Source organism: Hydra vulgaris, chromosome 07 (genome assembly GCF_038396675.1).
Source record: "Hydra vulgaris chromosome 07, alternate assembly HydraT2T_AEP".
In the NCBI taxonomy this organism is placed as follows: domain Eukaryota; kingdom Metazoa; phylum Cnidaria; class Hydrozoa; order Anthoathecata; family Hydridae; genus Hydra; species Hydra vulgaris.
Window position 1 is genome coordinate 36,206,550 of NC_088926.1, and position 23,215 is coordinate 36,229,764.

Consider the following 23,215-nt stretch of genomic DNA (forward strand, 5'->3'; position numbering starts at 1 on the left):
GAAATAAAAATATTTGAAAAAATATCATCAACAATAAAAAATAAGACATAAGAATAATTTTTAAACAAAAGAAAAAACACCAAAAGAAATGACTGTTGCAAACACCAAAAACCGCAAATAAAACACAACTAACTTACGTTCTGGATCCAATTATTCTACAAAAAAATTTGTATAAAATTTATACAAATGGGATGTTTTGCATTTATATCATTTATAATATTACATTTATAATAATACATTTATAGCATTTATATTAAATGCAGAATAAGATATTGAAACCTTTGTTAGTAAACTAATTATAAATTATAAAACATTTTAGGTATTTCTAAAAATTGGGTCAAAAAAAAGCTACTTAAAATGGCAAGAGAAGAAGCAAAAATATGAGGATATCGGATTTATAGCCATAACGCTGACCAAAAGTAATGCTTTTTCTCCGAATACTCAATTAAGCACTCCAGTAATTTAACTGTTTGCTGTATCATACTGTTTGTTGTATCATACTTTTTTCTTCTAACAACCATCTAATCTTTATTATAATCTATGTTGTTATTACTTTTTTTGTTAAGGATCCCTACAATAATAGTCGTGACTCCCAGTTAGCCTGTGAGGGTCCAAGAGAAACCAATGAGCTCTCCATCTCTTTCAAGATCACCTGCTGCACTCAATATGTATGATTTGAATGACTACTGATCAGTGAGGGCATCAAACAATTTACCTAAAGCTGATCTAAATGAATTTCACGGTGACTCATTAGAGTCAGAAGGAGGAACTTTATCCATCAGGGCAGAATCTGATGCTCAACCTGACTTAACCTTTGTCTAGTAAGTTAAAAGTAGAACAAAATTTCTTTGGTTCGGAGCTCTACCAGCGCGATACGAAATCAGTACCCAAAAGCCGTGAGTCGTAGCTTATTGGAACGAATGAGCTAGGGATCAATGATAAAACTTAAATATCGTGTGAAACAGCATCAATCCAGCCCATTGCACCAATAATTCTAAATTGGAAAGAGGAACATATTTTTCTTACCAGCTCCTCAAAATGAGCTCATCAGAGAATGTGGTGGTGTCATCTGAATTGCAGCTGATGAAAAAACCCAGGATAGTATCTACTTCTCCACCATAGTTGATGGTACCTCTGATACGTCTCACACCGAGCAGATAACCTTTGTTATTCATTTACTTCTTTATAAAATCTTGTGTGATGAAGCTTTCGAGATTTTGGCAGCTCTTAAAGATGCCATGGAAAACCTGGATCTGACCAGTGAGTTGCTCTGCTAAGTAAAAGCCTTAAAAAAATGATTGTCATCTTTTGATTTTGTAATGCTAATTACAATTTGGTAGAAACCCTTACTGCTGTTAACGAGGTTAGTTGCAATCAATGTTTACTTGTTGTAAAAACTGTAACTAGGCCTTTGGATTCAAAAGTGAGTACGCTACTAAAAGAAAGCGTAAATTAAAGCGCTTTCACGATGAGGCATCAAACACAGCCCATTTCACAACAGCCAAACAAAATAATTCAAAGTGAACGTTTTTAGTTTTGGTTTAGATAGTCTGATCCAGCAGGTTGATTCAATATTTGAGGCGAACAGAGTGGATGGCAAAATATTTTTATTCATCTGATTGAATAATGATAATTTTTCCATTTAAAATAAAGCTTGCGAACTTGCACGGTTTTATCCAAGGGATGTGAACAAAAAGGTTATCATTGAAGAGATTTTCTTTTTTAGAAATGCCAGCAAAACAATTCACTGCAGCTACTCAATCAAATCTTCGAGAAGAAGCTTGAAAGCCTTTATCCGTCTACTAGCATCATGCTACGTATTTTCAACACTATTCATGTGTCAGTTACTGAGGGTAAAATATCGTTAAGTAAACTGAAGATTGTAAAAAACTCTCTCCGTTCGACCATGGGCCTGGATCAATTTTAATTGGAGAAGATTTGGCTCAAAAGTTAAGCTACGACAATGTCATCAGTATTTGGGCCGCCAGAAAAGCTCAAAAACTTATATTTAAACGCATTATTCTTGAAGATTTTGTTGATTGACTTTTTGTTTATTGCTTTTAAAACTAATATATAGATTCATAGGTCAGTTTTGATTAATGAACCAATTTTTAATCCAGAGAATTAAAAGTAACGCAGAAAGACAATGTGCTGTACCAGAAGATAGTCACTGCGTTCACTCAACTTTAAATTTTGTATTTTCTTGGTTTGAAATATTGGTGTTGTTTCTCATTTTGACCCGGGCACTATTGGCGCTCTCAAAGGCCCCGGCAAAACCTCCTAATTTTAAAACATAATTTTTTTTTTTTCTTTTTTTTTTTCTTTTCAGACATATTTAAGTGATACTTGGGAATTAGGATAGATAAGGTAATTTGGCAGGATTTGGGGATCCTTTTATATTTAATAAAAGAACAAGTTAATGAAATTATGCAAAAAAGTTTTTTTCAGTTGTAAAAATTATAATTAAAGACATATAAAACATTTGTTTTGTTTTTATCAACTTTTCCTTTTAAAGTTAACTATAAAAAAAGTCCCACATGATCTCACAGTTTTTTCACCTTTGTTTTGGTCATACCACTAATCAAAAGCAATATAAAAAATCAAATTGCACAAAATGATTGCATGATTTTGTTTAATTCTTATTTCAAATTATTGTTGAAAAATAATAAAATATTTCTTTTTTCTATATATCAACATCCTTTAAAATCCATTATTTATAAAAATACCCAATAGATTACTCTATAGATAAAAATAGTTTGTTTTGGCTTGAAGTTTCTGAAATTTTAATTTTAAAATCTATTACTTCATATACCCATTTTTTTACTCTCTGCTAATATTTAATGCAAAATTAAGATGCTCAAATATTTTTCTATTATGCTCAAAAAAAAAATACACATTTTCGGCAATTAATGGTTATTAATGTAGTAGGCGAAAACCCTAATATTGGAGACTATAGTTTAAATTATAACTTGAAATCTAGAAGTATAGTTTTATTTAAAACATAATAACATCATTTTATTTTATATAATCATTTTTTCCAATAGGTATAGTGACAACTAATCAATAGGTTAGCTATCACTATACCTATTGGTTCTTGCTTGTAGAACATATATATTGTAGAAAATGTAGATACATAAAAGGGTTATATTATTTACATTGGCGTCCTGGAATATATTCATTAAATTTAAGAATCGTGTCAAAAATGGTGGAAAGCATAGACTTTTATTAAGATAATTTGCCATTTGTCCAGGTGATGGGACGAGATGTAATATATATAATATGATAGGGATCTTACTACTGAGTTACTAATTTATTATAATAGTTAAATACACTTTAGTTTTTATTTACATTTTTTGAAAAAAATAAAGATTATTCAGTTTTCCTGCAAACATCTTTACAGAGAAAAAATAAACAAATAAAGCATACGTTATTCTAGCCATTTAATATTTATTCAACAAACAAATAAAAAAATTATTATAAATGTATAGATATAGATTTTTGATATTGATTTTATAATACTTTTTAAACATTTGTATATTAAAAACAAATATCTAGTAATATTTTGTTTCTAGTATTTTATTACTGAATATATTAGTATCTATTTATGTGAATTTTATTCTGTCTGGTTTAAAAAATCATTTTTTTGAGGGGTCTAAAGTATTTGATATTTTATAACAAGGGAGAGTTTACAATACAATATTATATTGGTTAAATTATATTTTACATGCTAAGATTACTTTTTTTTATGTATAATGGCTAAAAGTACGTTGGCCTACAGAATGAAAATGCTCAGAAATAATAGAATATCAAAAAGCGATAAAATTTCTACCAAATATTCTGTAAATCAAATATTTACTAATGGAGAGGAAGCTATGTAAGAAAATTATATGCTGAACTTATCAAAAATAAACTATGGGTTAATTTGTTACCAAGCAAGAGTTTTAGCATATGAATATAAGAAACGTACCAGACAAAATCTGCGCGGACATTTTAAAGAATATTTTTTTAAGTATTATATTTCGATATTCAATGTTATATATATTTTAAAAGAACATATATTAATATTATTAAATTTTATTAAGAAAGTATGTATAGTTTTGTATGTGAGAATGCACGCACTTTGCGTTTAGCACTCGATATCAGCTTTTGCGCAGTGTTCGGCTGGATTTTTTTCGTAGCTCTAATCCATTTATTTTTGAAATATTTAATGTTTTTGGCTCCTTTTACATTGAACCTTAGTATTCTTTTGACAAGAGCCCAATATTATTCGATAGGACGTTTGGGGCAATTTGGTAGATTCCAGTGTTTTTCAACGAAATCTATGTTCTCTAAACCAGTTTAAAGTTGTTCCAGAGTAGTGACATGATGCTAAATCGGGTCAAAATAACGGGTACCCGTGTGTGTTCTTAAAAACGGACGTGTGTTCTTAGCCGTTTGTGTTCTTAAAAACGGACGTTAGTAAAGACGTTTCTTGAGACATTCTTTTATATATATTTTGGTGTTAATTGTTCCCGTAGTCACAAAACAAGAGCTTCTTTTACCGCATTCACAAATTGCTTGCCAAATTAAGAATTTTTTAATGAATTTTTGCATTCCAATGCATTTGTAATTGGAATTAAATTTTTTGAAATTAATTAATAAATAATATTGGTGTCCTGGAAGTGATCTGAAATATGCAGCACAATAAGTTTCATTATCAATCATCAAACAAGATTTTTTGGCACATAATTTTTTATAGAGCGGCTTTGAACAACGAATTGCGACATTTTGTGACATATAGAAAAAAGGGAAAGTCAATCACAATCACAAATTTTAACAGACAAACCAGAAAGACAACCAAAAACTGAATCTTTAAATTACAGAAAACCAAATAAAACAAAACTTAATTACTACAGGGATGTCTAGCTCTACCGGTTTGCAAGATAAAATTAACTCTTGCTTGCAAAAAAATATGCCTAAACTTTAAAGACAAGCCTCTTATATACAGCAAAAAATTAAGAACAGAAGCATTAAATCCTGGAGATTTTTGTTTAGTCCAATGTGTATCGTCTGTTAACAACTCAACGTTAGCTTTTATTTGCAGAATTAAAGAAATACATGCAAATATTTTAATTGTTAATTTGTTGAAGAAAAAAGTAAGATATATTATTTTTTTACTTTCCTGATATATAAAATAAGCGGTGCCAATTGCAGAAGTGTTTTATTAAACTTCTTATGCTAAATAATGCAAGAATCATGTAAAGACATTCAACCAAATGAATGTCAAAACATTCAACCAAATTTGAATGTTTCCACATTCAAATTTGGTTGAATGTTTTGAGCTTTATTATTTCAATTGGACTATATAAAAACTTTATTGTTTATCTATACCTGCTTACCATTTATTCTCTTTGTTTCTTTATCATTTTATGATAGTGATAGGAGGTTGACTAAAATTTTTAATTTAGTTGTTTGAGTATGATATACAAGAAAACTGTTTAATGATTTTGAGATCTTTATAAAATCTGTTACTGATAATGATTTTTTTTTGTAAATAATTACTCATAATCAAAATAAAGAAATTTAAAGTAATATTCGAGTATTTTTATCATATTATCATATTTCCTAAGCTGCCCCAGCAATGTCCAAATCTACCCCCTTTCGTGGGATAGCTTCGGATAATGAGTAGTTTTTTCAGGAAAAAAAAAACAAACTATAATTTATTTGAACACAAAAAAAAAAAGCTTTTTTCAAAAGAACTAACAGCTAAATTACCTTATTCAGCAAAAGTTTTAACTTTTTGTCAAACAATATGAAAGCTCTAATATCTTTTTTAAAAAGTGTTTTAATGTGCCCCCTCTCCCCGATTATAGTTTATCTTCTTCCGGGTAATTGCCATACAAAAGGCACTCAGCTCCACAAAGACAAGTTAAATTCACTAAACTACATTGCAATCTGGTTCATCGAGCCAAAATAAGTGAGAAAAGTAAGTAGAAGAAGCAAATAAAAGTCAGAAGTAGTTGTGTTAGAAAAATGATGCAGTGGTTATGTTAGAAAGATGGCATCGAGAAAAGTGAAAAAAAATGCGTTGTAGTTTTAAACGTGCAATATATAGTTCCTAGTTATTTTATACTTTAATTCGTAATCCGGCTATTGGACAAACTTACGCACTTATAGTTTTACAAAGATGGGTAAAATATTGCATAAAATATAAGTTATTTTATTTAATGCAATATTTTATGATTTTAAAAGCGATTATCTGGCTTTATTCTTTGTATTTCTATTTTATATTTTTTGAAAAAAACTTTTCAGTCGACATAATTTAAACTTTTTAAACTGTGACTGTAGTGTCGTTTTTTGTTTATTCAACAGTTATTATAGTACTAACACAGTAAGGTTTCTGTATTCATACTTGACCTTTTATTTAGAAATAAAAGAAGGAGCTATAGTATTGTCATATCTTTTTATTAAATTATAAAGTTCCATCAAATAAAAGGGTTCAGAAATTAGTGGCCAAAGATACAATAATATTTTTTTAATTGTACCTAGAGCCATTAGCTATTGTAACTAGGGTCGCTCTCTGAAATTTATCTTCAACAACAAAAATAGACACATAAATTTAATTAGAAATTTATTTAATCTAAAATTGTTTTCAACAAATTTATGTTGTGTTACTTGATTGCAACACTTAAATAAATAACAAAATTTACTAACAATTATGAGCAGAATTGAAAAATAAGTCTAGGCGTAAAAATGGAAATATTAAAACAACAGCAAGATAAAGAAAATTCTGCACCAATCAAACGTTTTCACAGAGTAAAACTCGCCAATAAAAGGATCAATTTATTTTATTTTTCTCATCAACAATAAGTGGGTTACATTTTACAGTTATAAAAAAAATCGACATCACGCCGAATTCTTAGAACTTATTGTTTACTTCGAGATATCCAGATAATTTTTGTTTACTTTGAGATACCCAGATATTTTTAATACAGATTTGTTTATAAATAGAGATTTACATCTTTGTACTATACAGATTTGTTTATTATTAAAAGTTTACATCTCCTTTGATTTCATATCAAAAATCCAATTTCCTTTCGCACTATATAAAAAGTTGCTTTTTTAAGGGGTTTTTCTTTCCAGCTGTTTGAAATATTTTTTCATATATTTCAAGTGCTCAATTTTCTTGGTCATATGCATTTATTTTTCACACTGGATTTTTGTATGCATATATTTAACTATACGCTCCACTCAATCTAATTTACTGTTTGCAATACCAACATAGCTGGCCAAAATAAAGAAAAAAAAAAAATTTCTCCTTAGAATTAAATTTTCAGGAGCAAGAAAAGTCATAGGCTATATGATTCTCCATCTTTCGCTAGTAAAATATCTACGCATTAAACTAAAAACTTTTGCCAATCAATCATTTCAGTAAAATGCACGAAAGAGTGCTACAAGATTACTTGGTGCAATTCCTTTTTTACAAACATTTAATTTTTGAAACAATAAGAATTTAAACTTGTTTCCTTACAAATTTTAATGTTAATAAGCCATTGTAATTTAATTATAAAAAGTGCTTTAACTTTATAATAACTTTATAATAATTTTATATACGCTTTGGCATAAGCTTCAACCATTTTCATGTACGTTTATTATACGTGTACAATACTGACTTATGTTAGTCAATATTTTTTAGTCTTTAATCTGAAGATACTTACATGTGTAGTATATCTTTAATATCTGAAGATACTTACATGTACACACAGTCAAACAACTGCTTTCCATAGTTGGTGTTGTCCAAACCATTTTTTTATTTTGTCATGTAGGAGATGAAGACTGAATGATGTGACTCAAATAATTGATCAATAAATTGACTAAGCAGTGTTGTAAATTTTTATGAAATCTTTGATGTGGTTGAAAACAACGTAAACTTTTGGAGCCACCGTTACCGGCAGAGTCATGTAGCATTCTTGAAACGCATTAATGTGAATCTCAAAACCTAGGGACAGATTGTTTCCGAAGCATGACTGAACAACACTTCAAAATTTTTTGAACGTCTTTACAAAATTCATAGCAGGAGCAACTTGATGTTTGGTCAAAACCTCACTCAAAAGTATTGTATTGCTGAGAAGCTTCATGAAGTCATTACCAACAAACTCTTTACCGCGGTAGGGTTGAATGTTCAAATGCAAACTTGAAGGCCATTTACTGGCTCCTTCCTAGATTCTCTGAATACCATTGTAAAGATGGCTCTCCAATTCAAGCAAAAGGTGGAGTTCTATTGGAGGAATAAATTCCGAGACAGATTTTGAAGCATTCTTTGCTTGATTGGAAGGCTCATGAATCACATTCAAGAACTAATTTGCCTGTATTTGCTTTCACTTGAATGTAAATTGTAAGCTGGAATTGAGTTCTTATTGAATCGATTGTTCTTGGTCTTCTTTTTTACTGCAAATTGTCTGAAATGATGTCACACCAGCAGCAGAGGTGTGAACTGAAGTGAGACTGGATTACACATAGAATGTCAGCAACTTTGATGTCAAACGCAATGAAGTATGGTGAGCTGATAATCCCCAAAAGAGAAAAGATTGATTTGAGGTTCTCATAGTTTTCTGAAAATTTTTAGGCTATGGCCGGAATTAGTTGCTATTTGACACCAGAACCCAGAGATGTGGAACCAATGAGGGTAGATGTCTTTTGATATGTAGTTTGTGTGTGGGATACCCTTGTGTCAATGATGCTTAAGCTTTAATTTAAAAATTCCTCTTTCTTCAGACACCAAGGCAATAAACTCTTTTTTTGAAGCATCATAAATGTGGTTAAGAAGGACTCCAACTTCTTTTTGACTCTGGCAAACTCATCTCTGAAGTTTAATTCCACCAACCTCCAAATGACTTGTTGAGAGTTGATGCAAGATTTTGTTATTGAAAAGTGTTAGTTAAAAATACCTTTTTAAAAAGTCTCGAAACAGTAAAAATTTATTTTAATCAGATTTGATTAACTTGGTTGCCCTTATTTTTGGTATTCTTAAAACTTTATCAAGGGAAAAATACAATTATAGGTACAAAAACTACCAATGACCAAAAGAATTTTTGAAAATTTATTTATAAACAGTAAAAACGGCTCCTCCCGAAGCTTTACTTGAAGCCCCATAAACCAGCCAAATAAAAAGATAATTGCTCCATTCTTTTTTTTTCTGAAAGCCCTTTAAATACTCTATGTCCTTGCACTGTTTTAAAAGTTGTGATAATTTTAAACTTTTCTCTTGAAATTTTCTCTCTCGGATGGTGTAACCCGATTTTAATTTTTATGCCTAATGAGCCGTTAAGTGTCTTTAGATTACCGGACGAAATGACAGTTTTTTAGTCTTTAATTTGAGAGTTAGGGTCAAAATTGTCAAACTGTGTTTAAATGAACACCGTGAAAAAAACTGCATTTATATTTGTGTTAGAACTGAAATGCCATAAAAAAATACTATAATTAATAAACAAGTATCTGCTGTCTCTGAACACTAAGTTTAGTTTTGCAAAAAAAATATAAGATCTGCGGTTTAACCCGTGTGGTCTATATATGCTATGTAAGTAAACAAATTATTTTATAAATTTTTGTTGTTGATAGTAACTACTCAACACTTTTCAACCGGGTACTTTAAATAAGCGCCACTATTGTTCTTTGCTTTGTAAATAGATATAGTCTTAATAAGAGAGTTGAAATTTTATTATAGTCTAAAAGTTCAAAAAAAAACCTGTTCAAAATGTCATCCATGTTAGAGATAATTATGTTATGTGTTAAGATGATCAATCAAGTAAGTCGTATAACGCAGTAAAAATATATTTTTCTTTCTTTGAGTAGAAAGGTATTTATATTCAGACTTTTTCTTTCGAAATAAATAAATTTTGAAATAAATATTAATTTCCTTCTGTTTGCTTTAAGAGCAAATTTTAAAACAATTTTTTTTTACCATTTTTTAAAACAAGTAGAGAAACAGTCGATGTAAAAAAAGGCTTACAAAGACCCGTGAAATTAATTTATGGAGTGATCACATTTCAGAAATCTTTAATTTTTTCATTGATTCATAAATAAGGTCAGTAAATGGTTACTCTCGCGTGCCTAATACAGTGGGAGGGGAAATTAAAGGAGCTGGGTGTTAGTTTTAGTCCAGATCTAATAAACGGGGGTCTTAACAAAAAGAAGATTTGGAATTTTTGACAGAACACGAATAAAACAATTTATTTCTAGTGTGGCCCAGGTCAAATGCACATTTTTTTTAACAGTTGCTTCATTTTAATTCCATAGAACTTGTTATGCTTATACAGGTTTTATACTTGTTATGCAAATGCAGTTTTTTTGGTGAGAAATAAACGAAAACCTAAATTTTTGACAACTCCAAATTTAAAAGATTTTTTAAAGGTAGAAAAATTTTTAAAGTCTGATAAAAGATGCTCCATAAATTACGCAACGCTAAATTTCACTAATAATCAAAACAATATAAGATCAAAAGTTTTCCCTCGCTTTAAGTTAAATAAAAAGTAAAAAAATTTAATAAAAATCACCGCGAAAAAAAGATCTCTTCCTTGTATTTTTTAAAAAATTTAATAAGTTTTTTAAATAAATTTAAATGTTTATACCAGTCACTGATAAGAATAAATACAACGAGAGATTTTATTCTTATCAGTGACTGATATATACATTTTTTCTGATTTTTATTTTAGTTTTGAGTGGTGGTTTTATTTAATAGTAACAAGTAAAAACTAATAAACTGGGGGTCTTAATAAGCTTAGGGTGGGTGGGAAAGGTTTCCGAAAATTATTAAACGTCATATTCCATAACTTACCACAAAAACTTACAAACTTACTTTTTATAGTAGTATTTTAAGGATTCAAGCATGCGTATCTATACGCATGCTTGAATCCTTACGTATAAGAGAATCCGCCTAACGGAGGGTTACGTATAGTAGAATCCTCCAATAGAGGCTTTACATATAGGAGATTCCTCCTATAGGAGGATTCTTCTAAACGTATGCTCAAAGAAATCTATATATATATATATATATATTTTTATATAAAGTAAAAAGAAAGCTGGTCGTAAAAATTACAAGCTTCACTATTATGTATTTTGAACTATTATGACAAGCTGTGTCATAAAAATTACTTTAAAATAGTTTCTGCAATTTATTGCGATTTATGTCTTATGGACAAAAACGTAAAAACTTTCTTTTTACTTTACAAAAATAAAAAAAGAACTCTTCGAAAAAAAAAGGTTTTAAGATTCCAGCTATTACTGGTTTACTCTTTTGTGACAGCTTTTTTTCAATACATTAAATTTTCATTGAATATTATGTTTTTATTAAGAATATAAAAATATATAAATATATAACAATATTTATTAAAAAACTGATATACTTATTTTAGGTAAGAATAAGTATATATTAATTTATAACTAAGCTTTAATAACTCAAAAAAACTTTTTTTAAATTTTCTTAAATTTATTTAGTGTATATTAACGTGCAGTTTATAAAATTTTTTAATTAATTTAATTAACAAATCATTTTTCCGCTTACCAATCATTGGCATTATTTAGTTAATTATTGTTGTTTATTATTGTTTATTGTTTTATGTTTAGTATTGTTTTTAAAAGGTATCATTTTCAAGATAAATTACTTATAACCTTTTTTCAAAAAATTTGTATTATGTTACATTAAAAAATTTATATATTTTTTTGTTTATAAATTTTGCTTAGCTGTGCAAAAGTTTAACACTCAGAAAAATATCATCGCAGCCCAAAATTAGCAGTAGCTTTATATAAGGAGAATTAAAAAGCATAAAACATAAATGATTTATCTTATAAACTCTGTATGAGTTAATAAGTTATTTTTCAGCGATGCAGAAATAATTAAAACCACTCCTATAACTAAAAACCTTCTGTCTAAAATTAAATAAATCCTATACTGCGTAAGTGTAAACTGGTATAATTTAGAAATTGTGCTTTAAAAAAGCAAACTGGCATAAGTGCGTCAAGCGTTTTTTTTTTTTTCATAACAAATAAAATTAAAATACAAAAGTTTTCTTAACCAAAACCCAAAATGTTTTGTTGTGCATATTTTGTTTTTTTCTTTCCTAGAAGTTGTCATATGAAAAATTTTGCATTTTTTATTTTATTTTATCAAGTCGAGCAACAGTCTTCTAAATCTCCTCCATAATAATCTATGCCTTTTTCTATTGGTGCAAAGCGAGTTCCTGAATAAGCTTCTTTTCTGTGTTTACCTATAGCACCAACCCTTCCCTAAAAATTAAAACAAATTGATTAATATTTGAAAAAAAGAAAACTGTTTTTTTGTATGATACGCCTGAATTAACAGATTTTTAAAACGATATATATTAGATAAATATTTATTATTTTAAAAATATATTTAACAATACTTTATTTTTTACCTTGAAAAAACAAGATTTTTTTTACCTTAAGAAAACAAGCAAGATTTTTACTGTTCCATGTAAATTGAAAACAACCAGCTGTAAGTTTGCACATCTTTTGACAATTTCGTGCGGTATATGTGGTAGGACGACATATAGATGTTACCTCCATAAGTAGGCAAATAAATAAAAATATTCCAATTTTTTTCATTCTGAAACGGAAAGCAAAAATACGGAAAGTAAAAAATACTCAATAATTATATTATTAAAATTATAATTGTTCTATTAAATACTACTAATAATATTGTTTCATTTTAACTTTATTTATTATAATTTTATATAATTTAAGAAATATTTATTATCTATATATTATACTTATATATTTGAGGCAGTTCCAGATCATCTATTAAAGAAAAGGGGCAGGCAGTTTTCAGGTATTTCGATTTGGTGAATCCTGAACATAGTTTGTGAGCAGGCAAACCCAAAAATTATATAACTTTTTTTTTAAATATTAGTCTCATACTATTTTAATCTAACTAAGATATTACGTCATATATCCATAACTAAATATATGCAAAAAATATGTTCAAAAATATATGAGTAAATATAAATACCCAATATATATATAGTGGTTATGTCAGAAGTCTGATTTAAAATTTGCAATCATTTTTAAACATCCTCTCTAACTTACATCCATTTTCAATCAACATGCTCTGTTAAATGTACAGGTTTAGAAAAATAAGTATATATATATATATATATATATATATATATATATATATATATATATATATATATATATATATATATATATATATATATATATATATATATATATATATATATATATATATATATATATATATATGTATATAAACATCGATAAAATTAAAATAAGTAATGTTTACCTTATGGGAGACGAGTTGTTGAACAAACTATTTTGCCAATTAAAACGATTACCAGAGCAACGTGATGAACAGTTATCTATATTTTTTGAATAAATGAGCTTTTGCAGTTTTTTTGTAAAAATTTTGTGAAACTAAAAGCATTTTAATACTATATAACAATTCAAAAAATATATATATATATAAGTTAAATAAATTTAGTAAAGAACAAAAAGACAAAAAACTTAGAAAAAAAAAACGATTTGCATTTACACTTATAAACTTCAATTGCTAATTCGTAATTATTCGTAATTATAATTTTTATTAAACATTTATGTTTACTGCAATCTATTTAAATCTATTTTATACTATTTAAATAGCTATACACTAACAACTTTCAAATGTAAAATTATTTCAAAAGTATTTAAATCATTGAACACGAATTATAGAAATATCTTAAAACATGCATACCATGCGTGAGCTCGTAGAACAAGTTTAAAATATATTTAAAAAAAATATTTTTGTATTGCATACAGCAAGCAGGGTATGCAATTATATTAAAGTACCGGCTCAGAAAATGTTTTTTTCAAATTTTTTCACCAAGCAAAAACCAACCGGTTTATTTATTATTTATTGTTTTTAACGATTTTCATGTGAGTGTATATTGTCTATAATTGTTAAATGAGATGATTTTAATTAGTTTATTCTTGTTAAACTATTGTAACCATCAACAAAAAATAAAGTTTTTAAATTAAATTAAATTAAAACCGTATTTTAAAAAGAAGTTACTGTAAAGAAACTCAGGTAGTTCGTTACAATATTTTGCTAATCTGATTTTTGTTCAAAAAAATATTTTTTAGAATAGTAAAATGATAAATATACAGTAGCGTGCAAAAGTAACCGGACAAACGCATATCTTGAGATAACTTTTGAATGAAAAGTCCAATTTCTTTCCAATTTTCACTGAAATGTCAAAAAACTGATTACAATTCTAAAAACAAATAAATTTTTACTAAATCTAAGCAAAATCTTAAAAATTCATTTTATTGAATTATGCGCATGCAAAAGTATCCGGGCAGAAAAAAATACTTGAAGTAGATTTTTTTTTTAACATTTTTTAAATAAAAAATTTTGTAATTTGAAGTAAATTTCTTTAATACTTCCTCGGGAAACCCTTGGCATTGATTGCTGCTTGACAGCGACAAGGCATTGAGTCCACCAACTTCACAATTTTCCCATTTTTGTTTCAGAATTGTTCCCATAGATGTTCAATAGGATTAAGGTCAGGACTTTGCGAAGGCCATTCCATGAATCGAATTTTTTTGATCTTGAAAAAGTCTTTCACAAGGGTTGAAGTGTGCTTTGGGTTATTATCTTGCTGAAGTATCCATCCTCGAGGCATTTTGTCTTTAGCATGTGGTAGCATAACATTCTTAATAATATCTTTGTACATATTTTTGTCCATTATGCCATTAATCGAATGGATAGGACCGACGCAATCTCTATTTAAGCAACCCTAGACCATAACGTTTCAACTCCCGTGCTTTACTGTTGGTAGCTGGTATCTACGATTGTTTCTATGGCCTTTTGATTGACGAACATATCTAATACCAACAGATCCAAATAACGTAAACTTAGATTCATCACTAAAAAGTACTTTCAACCATTGTTCTCTTGACCAATTCAAATGTTTATTAGCAAATCTCAAGCGTGCTTTTCGATTCTTCATAGAAATAAAAGGTTTCTTTGCAGGACGTCTTCCAAATAGAATTGCAGACCTCAAACGAGGCTTGGTTGTGTTAACACTACATTTTACATTATAAAATTCTTTCATTTCAGCATTTTAACAAGACAGCATTTTTGCGTGGATCATTTTTTGCGGCACGAATTAAAATTTTATCTTGTCTTTCAGATGTCATTGGAGGCCTTCCTGAATTTAGAGAGATTCTATTGTTATTCTTTTCCTTTTATCTTTTATATATATCTGCTACTGTTGATTTTCCTATATCAAACTGATGTCTCATGTAATTCTGCCTTGTTCCATTGCACGCAATACCCCTTCTTTGACAGCTAAAATTGTATTTTTTCGCTTTGTCATTTTTAAAATTATTCAAAACAATTTTCTTTTTAATCAAAAATACTTTATGCTTTGTTTACCGTTTTTAAACATTAAATAAAAGCCAACAAAAGTGTTGGAATTTTATTATTTTAGGTTCTGCCCGGATACTTTTCTGGATTTTAGTTCTGCCCGGATACTTTTCTGGATTTTAGTTCTGCCCGGATACTTTTCTGAATTTTAGTTCTGCCCAAATACGCGCATATTTCAATAAAATGAACTTTTAAGATTAGATTGCTTATATTTAGTAAAAATTCATTTGTTTTTAGAATTGTTATCAATTTTGTGACATCCCAGTGAAAATTTGAAAGAAATTGGACTTTTCATTCAAAAGTTATATCAAGTTATGCAAAAGTAACCGGACAAGCCGGTTACTTTTGAACGCTACTGTATAGGTGTCTAGGAGTTGATAAATTAATACATAACATTTACTAAATTGCAGTAATAAATAAATTAACATATTTGAACCAAGTCACTTTAAAGACGTCGAAATTCCAATAATGGTAAACTAATTAAACTAATCTGCTTAACTTTTTCTACAAGCGTGAAACAAAATTAGGCAGAGCCTTAATAAATCTATATACAACTTTAAATTCCCTCCAAAACCATAAAATATTTATAAAACTAAGACAAATATTTACTACGCATTGTTTTCTACAAATAATTTTCATAAAGTCAACGTGACGAATTTATCGTTTATTTCACACTATTTTTGTTTTAACTTAATTCTATTGTCTTAGGTTAAAATTAAAATATAATAAGTACATTGAGTGGTCCGAAGAGTCCGAAGCATTGGCAAAATCAAAACACATTTTGATATGCATATTGGCTGGTTGAACAGAAGCTTGAGAAAAGAAAATAATATTAAATGATTCTATTAAAATATTAATGCAGGATTTAGGGCTAAGAAAACCATGTTGATTTTTTAAAAAATTTTAGTTTATAAACATACTTTGAAATTTTGTTTTTAATTAACTTTTTAGCATTTTTTGGAGTCGATAAAAAGCTTCTTGATTAAATAGCTTTTATGTATTAATTTAGAAGTTTTTATACATTACAATTTAAGGTGTTAAAATAAACTTTTTAACCTGCAAGATGCGTTAGGAGAATGAAAAAAACTTCGTCTTATCTCTAAATATGTGGTCTATCAGTGAAGCCAGGGCTGTGGAGTTGGAGTCGGAGTCGCGACATTTTAGGCGGATTCGGAGTCAGAGTTGCTATACAAAATTGTGACTCCGACTCCAATAGTAAACCTTCGTGGTATTGCATGTACATGTACAGAATATTCAATAAACTCTATTTTCATACTAAACCTCAAAGAACTTTTCATAAAAATTGGCAAAAATAAATATTTTAACTTATCGCGTAATATTTTTTAAAGAATTCAAAGAAATTTTCAAATATTTTGCTTTCGAGTTGGAGTCGTAGTCGGAGTCGGAGTTGGAGTCGCAGTCGGAGTTGGAGTCGCACTTTGAAAATTTCAACGATTGGAGAAGGAGTCGGAGTCGGTACTTATTTTTTACGACTCCATATTCCTGAGTGAAGTTATGCGTTGATACACTAAATTCTTGAAACTAGCGATAAATCCATAATTTTAAAAAAATTATTGGTTTTTATATAAACAATGACATTTATTTTTATTAGTAGGTCAATTTAAATGTAACTTTTTCTTTTTTTTATAACGATTCTTGAGTTCACAATATAATGTTAAAGTTTTCAATTCAATTTACAATACTCATTCGCAGAAATCTGACCTAAAAGGTGAAACATATTTTTACTTGCTTTTCTACGTAGCATAACTTAAACGGCGTTTTGGTCCAAAGTTCACTTTTCTTCTTCAAACTCTTTTTCAGACTCTTTTTCAGACTCTTTTTCAGACTCTTCTTCAGACTCTTCTTCAGACTCTTCTTCAGACTCTATTATTTTAAATAGCTTACTCTATTCTTCAAATAACTTTTACATGATTGCTAAAAATTAAGTAGACAGTTTAAATAGGATAATATTTAATAAAGTTGTTGCGCGTGTAACGTAAGTTAAATGTAGAACGAGCCGTATTATTTGGTGTATATATATTTATATATATCTGCAATGTAGTTTATAAGAAATAAAGCTCCTTTAAAATGAAAATAATAATGAACACAGTTCACAACACGTGGAAATGGGCCATATTGCAAATTACTTCTAAAACTTCACCACAGATCGTTAGTATAAGGCCTTCGGAGTTGCTTAGAAGTTTTCGGAAAATTGTAAATTCATCACGTTTTGAGATGTTTTTTTTTTTTTTACAGAACTTAAAGTGGTGTATTCCTTCTTGAACAGTTGATTATTTTGATGGGTTGTGAGGCACTAAACGTTGTTCTATCAAAATTCTAGGCACACTTTTACTCTAATAAAATTTAAAACTGAATAAAAAAAGTGGTCTTAAAATTTCGATAGAATATTTACTGTTGACCACAATTTGGCAATTTTGATTAACCCTATATTATATTAAACAAATAAAATCCAATCATTTATATTATTCGCTTCTGTGAACCAAAATTGTTCTAGTATCTTGTTTTTTTCTAAATAAGTTATAAGTATAAATTAAAATATGTATTGTATTAAATCTAGTTCAAACAAATTCTATTTTTAAAATGATTGGCACATGCAGTCAAAAAAATGTTAACATCTCAAAAAGGTTATTGAAATATTATTGGTTGATGGCGGTAAAACTAGAAACAATTCTTTTGCCGGCATGGTTGTGTATTTTATTGATCGGAGCAACTTGAAATCGTTTTACTGTTGATTTTATTTTCGCATGTGCTGATTCTGAAGTTTGTTCACAGAAACTTCCCAATATTAATCTATGTCTCTCAATGGATATCTTAACATGGCCGGTGATTAAATGAACTTTCCATGTTATTGTCAGTACTTTACCCAATACCTGGTCACAGTACTCCAGCAAAGTTGTATAACTCTACTCAAAATTGTTTAGGTCCTGCAGAATAGCTGGCATCTACATATTGCTGATGCCAGTGTTTAAGTTTTCCAAAAGTGTTCTCAGGTTTCCAGAGATTAAAGTTGACTCACCCTCACACCAGTTACATTCAAACTTTGCCCTACAACTTTAAAATCCAAATTTACACGGTGATAATTGCAATTAACCTACCATCTAGATTATAGGATTAGTGCAATCTTGGATAAGTTATTGTTTCTTTAAGAACAGCGTTTAACATATGCAAGAACCAATGAAGTGTTGGCACCCCTGTATGTCCCTGACGTATTTTCATTTTCAGATGTATGCAAAACTGGATTGAACAAACTTGCAGTTATCTTTAAAGACTCACTACCAGAATCACTTCCTACCTTTACTTAAGTGGATGGTGGATTCTGATTGCGATATTCGATAACAAACTCCAAAATTCGGATAAATCTTTTATAAAGACAAAATCTTTTTTATTTCAATCATTGTTAATTTACTTTTCTCCTCCATGAAAAGTATCTTCATGGAGATATTTACAGTGTGATAGAAATCATCTAAAAGTTGTGATTAATTTTCAAATAAGTTTTCTATAATTGGTTCATATCATTCTTTCTCAATATTTGTATCAAACGTTTAGACTTGAACTGAGAAAGATGTAAAGATAAATTTTCTTTCAGAGTAATATGTTTTGCTTTTATCTACTTAACTCTAAGAGTAACTGTAATTGGTGCACCTTCTGTAAATAGTTTAATTTTAGCACCATTATCTGTCTTCTTCCATCTAGATTTGCTTAAGCATCGAAGAAATTAACTTTTTTTGAATGATAACTTTAGTTTGAGACGCTAACTTTACAAGATTTTTGCATTCTCGGCTTGGATGACCTTTGTTTCTACTTATTTATACAAAACATTTATTTTCATAAATTGTACATTTTTTACAGTCTCTATTGGTCACAAATGATTTTAAGCTAACTGTGGTCCACTTTTTCTGAACACTTTTTAGTATTTCTTTTCTTGATTTTTTCTAGAAAATATATACCTTGCAGTTTGTGCACAGTCTATTAGGATAAGAGTCAACAGCAGAAGAAGAGTCTTTTCTGCAATTGGTTTTTAGTAGATACTTAAACTTGCAGACATAGGAATGCATATGAGATTTTTATGCAGAAAGCAAAGGCACATCAATCTTCTAAATTAGATATGCCTTCTATTTTGGTGATACTCTCTCCCCTCCTTAGAGATTAAAAGGGGTGTGTTGTTAACTGCTGAAGTTTTTATGTTCACTGCTTTGTAGAGACTGCAACTGTCAGCACTTGTATTATTTATTTGTTGTTTACTGTTTTTATCGGTACGCGACTATTGCGTTTAGGGAACCGAACTTTGTGCTAGAAGTTTTTGACACAATTGTTGTAGTCTCTTTAGATTTAGCGCAGTAAAGGGTTGTTCTTTAGTCTCTTTAGATTAAGAGCAGGAAAGAGTTTTGTGGTTTAATCTTTTAGTATTTCGTTATTAACGTTTTCGTTATTAAAGTTTTCGTTATTACCGTTTCGTATCAACGTTTTTTAATAACCAGAATAGTTGAGCTTTCTTTCTCTGTGGTTTCTTTCTCTGCGGTTTCTTTCTCTGTGGTTTCTTTCTCTGTGGTTTCTTTCTCTGTGGTTTCTTTCTCTGTGGTTACTTTCTCTGTGGTTTCTTTCTCTGTGGTTTCTTTCTCTGTGGTTTCTTTCTCTGTGGTTTCTTTCTCTGTGGTTTCTTTCTCTGTGGTTTCTGTCTCTGTGGTTTTAGTTTATTTTCTTTATTAAAGAGATTGTTGATATCAAAACTTCTGAAGATAATATCCAAGATATACTCTTTTTTTTATCCTACTCTTTATACTGGCCTTGCCGTTAGGCCTAAAATGGCCTTGGTCTTGGTGTTGGTCATAAGACTTTGGTCTTAGTGTTGGCCTTGAAACTGGCCATATCATTTACGGCTAAGGTTTTTGCCTAAGCCTTGACCGTTTTAGCCTTGGGCCTCCATCTTTTCTTATTGAATTTACAACTTTCTTTTGTGTTTGCATATAAAAACTTTTACCACAGCTGACTTTGTTTAAAAGAGTTAATTTAGTTTACTTTATAGCTTTAGAAGTTAATTTTGTGCTTTATGCCACAGTATAATTTGCCGCTTTATGACTAACCTTTTTAAAAGTCGTTTTCTATAAGAATGAGGCAGCTTGAAATAATTGAGTTATTGGATTTTCTTGAAAATTTTAGAGATATCTTCAAATCATTTTATGAGAAAAACCGGTAGATTTGAAACCATAATTCAAAGCAGTTTAAAAATTATTGTGGTTTGAAGTTGACTTGTTTCAAACTTTTTCATGTTTGGATGTAGCCATTTCTGTAGTTAAAAAATTTGTTTAAAATGAGAGAAAATGCTAAATTTTTACGAACTACTGTATTAACATTTTTTATACATTCAAGAAAAAAATTGAGCTTCTAAAATACATATAACACATTTTTTCCCGTAACCCAAAAATCATCCTAGGGGCGTTTAATAATGCAAGTTCTGTACTTTTGAGAACCAAGTCTCTGGTCAATGTTTATATTAGAATGTTATAAGTTTCTATGAAAGAACATCTGGTTTTATTTACTGCAAATTCAGTCGGGGTTTTAAAATCATTATTAGACTGATTCTATCGTTACGTGAGTTACTTTTGAACAATAGTTAAACTCATAAACCGGTGGTTCATACTTCAGCATAATGCTTTGTGAAATTGCAATTTATCGCAAAATATTATTTAAATCGTACAACAAAAAATATTCAAAAACTTGTTCTAAAAAGTTGAACATTTCTTATCTCAAATTATAAATCAAAAATCGTTACGTGCGTTATTTGCACACATCTAAAATTTTAACAATTAAATTTTGACAAAGCTTATCTGTGAATCGGTTGCATATTGAAAAACCGAAATGTCCAACTTGTTATTAAAGATGCCGCTTGACAAAACCATAAAGTGGATTTGGGGAAAAAATTTTAATAGCGGATTAAATTAACAATTTGTAATTGTTACGTGTGTTACCAGTATTGTTACGTGCGTTTCCGCGTGCAAAACAATTAATAAAACCATTCATTTCACAACTATAATAGCAAAAGCGTAATGATTACAAATGCAAGCATGCGAAATATAAGTAGTTAAAGAGTTTAGACGTTCATGATAATAAAAATTTAAATGTCTGTGAAGTGAAACACCTTATATGTTCGGGTTTTTGAACCAGCAAGTGACGGGGAATTGTTGCCAATTCAGCAAATCCTTAGATGATTGAACAATGGTGTTAGCTCCCTTTGATATAATTTTTTGACGTACGAGATAATTTGCTTTTCCACCAGTTGCGTCAATTACCCCCTTTCCATGGGAAGTGGCGAAATACTTTCACTGAAAATTTTTTTGATATTGACGGTCCAGAAGTTGCAACAAATGCAACATGTATTTATTTTTAAATTCAGACGATGGTCCATCCGACCAAATGATTTCTTCATCGTAATAATTTGAATCAGGCAATTTCATAATATAATCGTATACTTTGAAAAGAAATGCAAAAATAGTATCCTTGTTTTTCTTCAGAGTATCGGAGCAAATAATAAAGCCTTGTTGTGTACTCCTTGCAAACGTAGCTGCTGTAAAAAGAGTAACGCTAGATCTGCTCCACATAGCTAACTGGATTTCAGATTGATATTCGCATGAATATGACATTGCAAAATCTATTTGCAGGATTCTGGAGGTGCATTTTGTTTTGTCTTCAGAAAATTCTTTAGCTTGGATTCTTTTCACCCACACATGCTTTGAAACCTTTTCAAAACCCTCCTGAATGACACCAATATGTTCTCCAACAGTACCCTGCTGTTGAATCTTGCCCAGATGTATCTTGGATTCAGCAATGTCATCACGTTTGACGTACTCATTAATCCATTCGTACCTAATTTGTCTTTTACATAATTTACACTCGTTTTTCCAACAGAACTTGGACATATATAATGCACTAGAAGAACACAAAATATCATCCACCAATTATTTTTATACACAATACCCAATCCGCTCAAACGTAGTATTAAATTTTCATGCATCACACATTTACACTGGTCAGCTGGTGTATTTTTTAAAAACAGTACATTAGGTGGACGGAGGGCACAAAATTTGGAAAAAAAAATTTAATTGTTTCATTATTCTCAAGAAATAACGTATATGCATCACGGAGGAACATAGTCAAGTAATACTTCCTCAAAGTTTCCTTTCTTCCATTTTTCCAAACAGCCATTGTATCTGACATGCCTGCCATAGTGTGAACAATGTCTGGTTGAAAGTAAAAGTCTTTTACAAATTTTTCAATATCGTCTTCCAAACCTTCCACATTGCGTTTTTTAAACAAACATGCTGCATCAATTCTAAGACCGACATTTTCAGCAACCTAGTTAAGTACTGCAAATCTTTTATAGGGAGACAGCAATAAAGCTTTGAAACAACGTTTCACAGCTTTTCCAAGAGTTTGCGAACAACAAAATGAAGATGACGTAATTGTCGTGTTTGACTCACCCAAAAGTTCTCTAGTTGATATTACCGTAGATTTCATAGTTGCCTTTACCTTAGCTTTACATTTCGCCACCCTTGCAGCTACTTTACGCCTATGTTCAGTTAACTGTTACTTTGTCATTTTAGCAAATTTCGCAGCATGAACTTGCGCAATTCTTTTATTTATGCGAACTTGAAATTGTGGATCTTCCTTTTTCTTTTTCATTCTAAACTTTTTAGTTCTTTCTGCAGAAGTCAAGGCCCGTAGTTTCACTGCTTCCATCAAAAGAAAAAAGAAAACAAATTAACACAACAAAATAAG

General features: G+C 29.4%; 1 long non-coding RNA gene across 1 annotated transcript; it reads right to left on the reverse strand.

The window, feature by feature from the left end:
* Positions 1 to 11,984: 11,984 nt before the first annotated feature.
* Positions 11,985 to 13,427, reverse strand: LOC136082171 (uncharacterized). Its single transcript, XR_010639462.1, has 3 exons — positions 13,298 to 13,427; positions 12,436 to 12,601; positions 11,985 to 12,261 (listed from the first exon to the last, which is right to left on the reverse strand). It is a non-coding gene; the product is annotated as an uncharacterized LOC136082171 (long non-coding RNA).
* Positions 13,428 to 23,215: the final 9,788 nt, after the last annotated feature.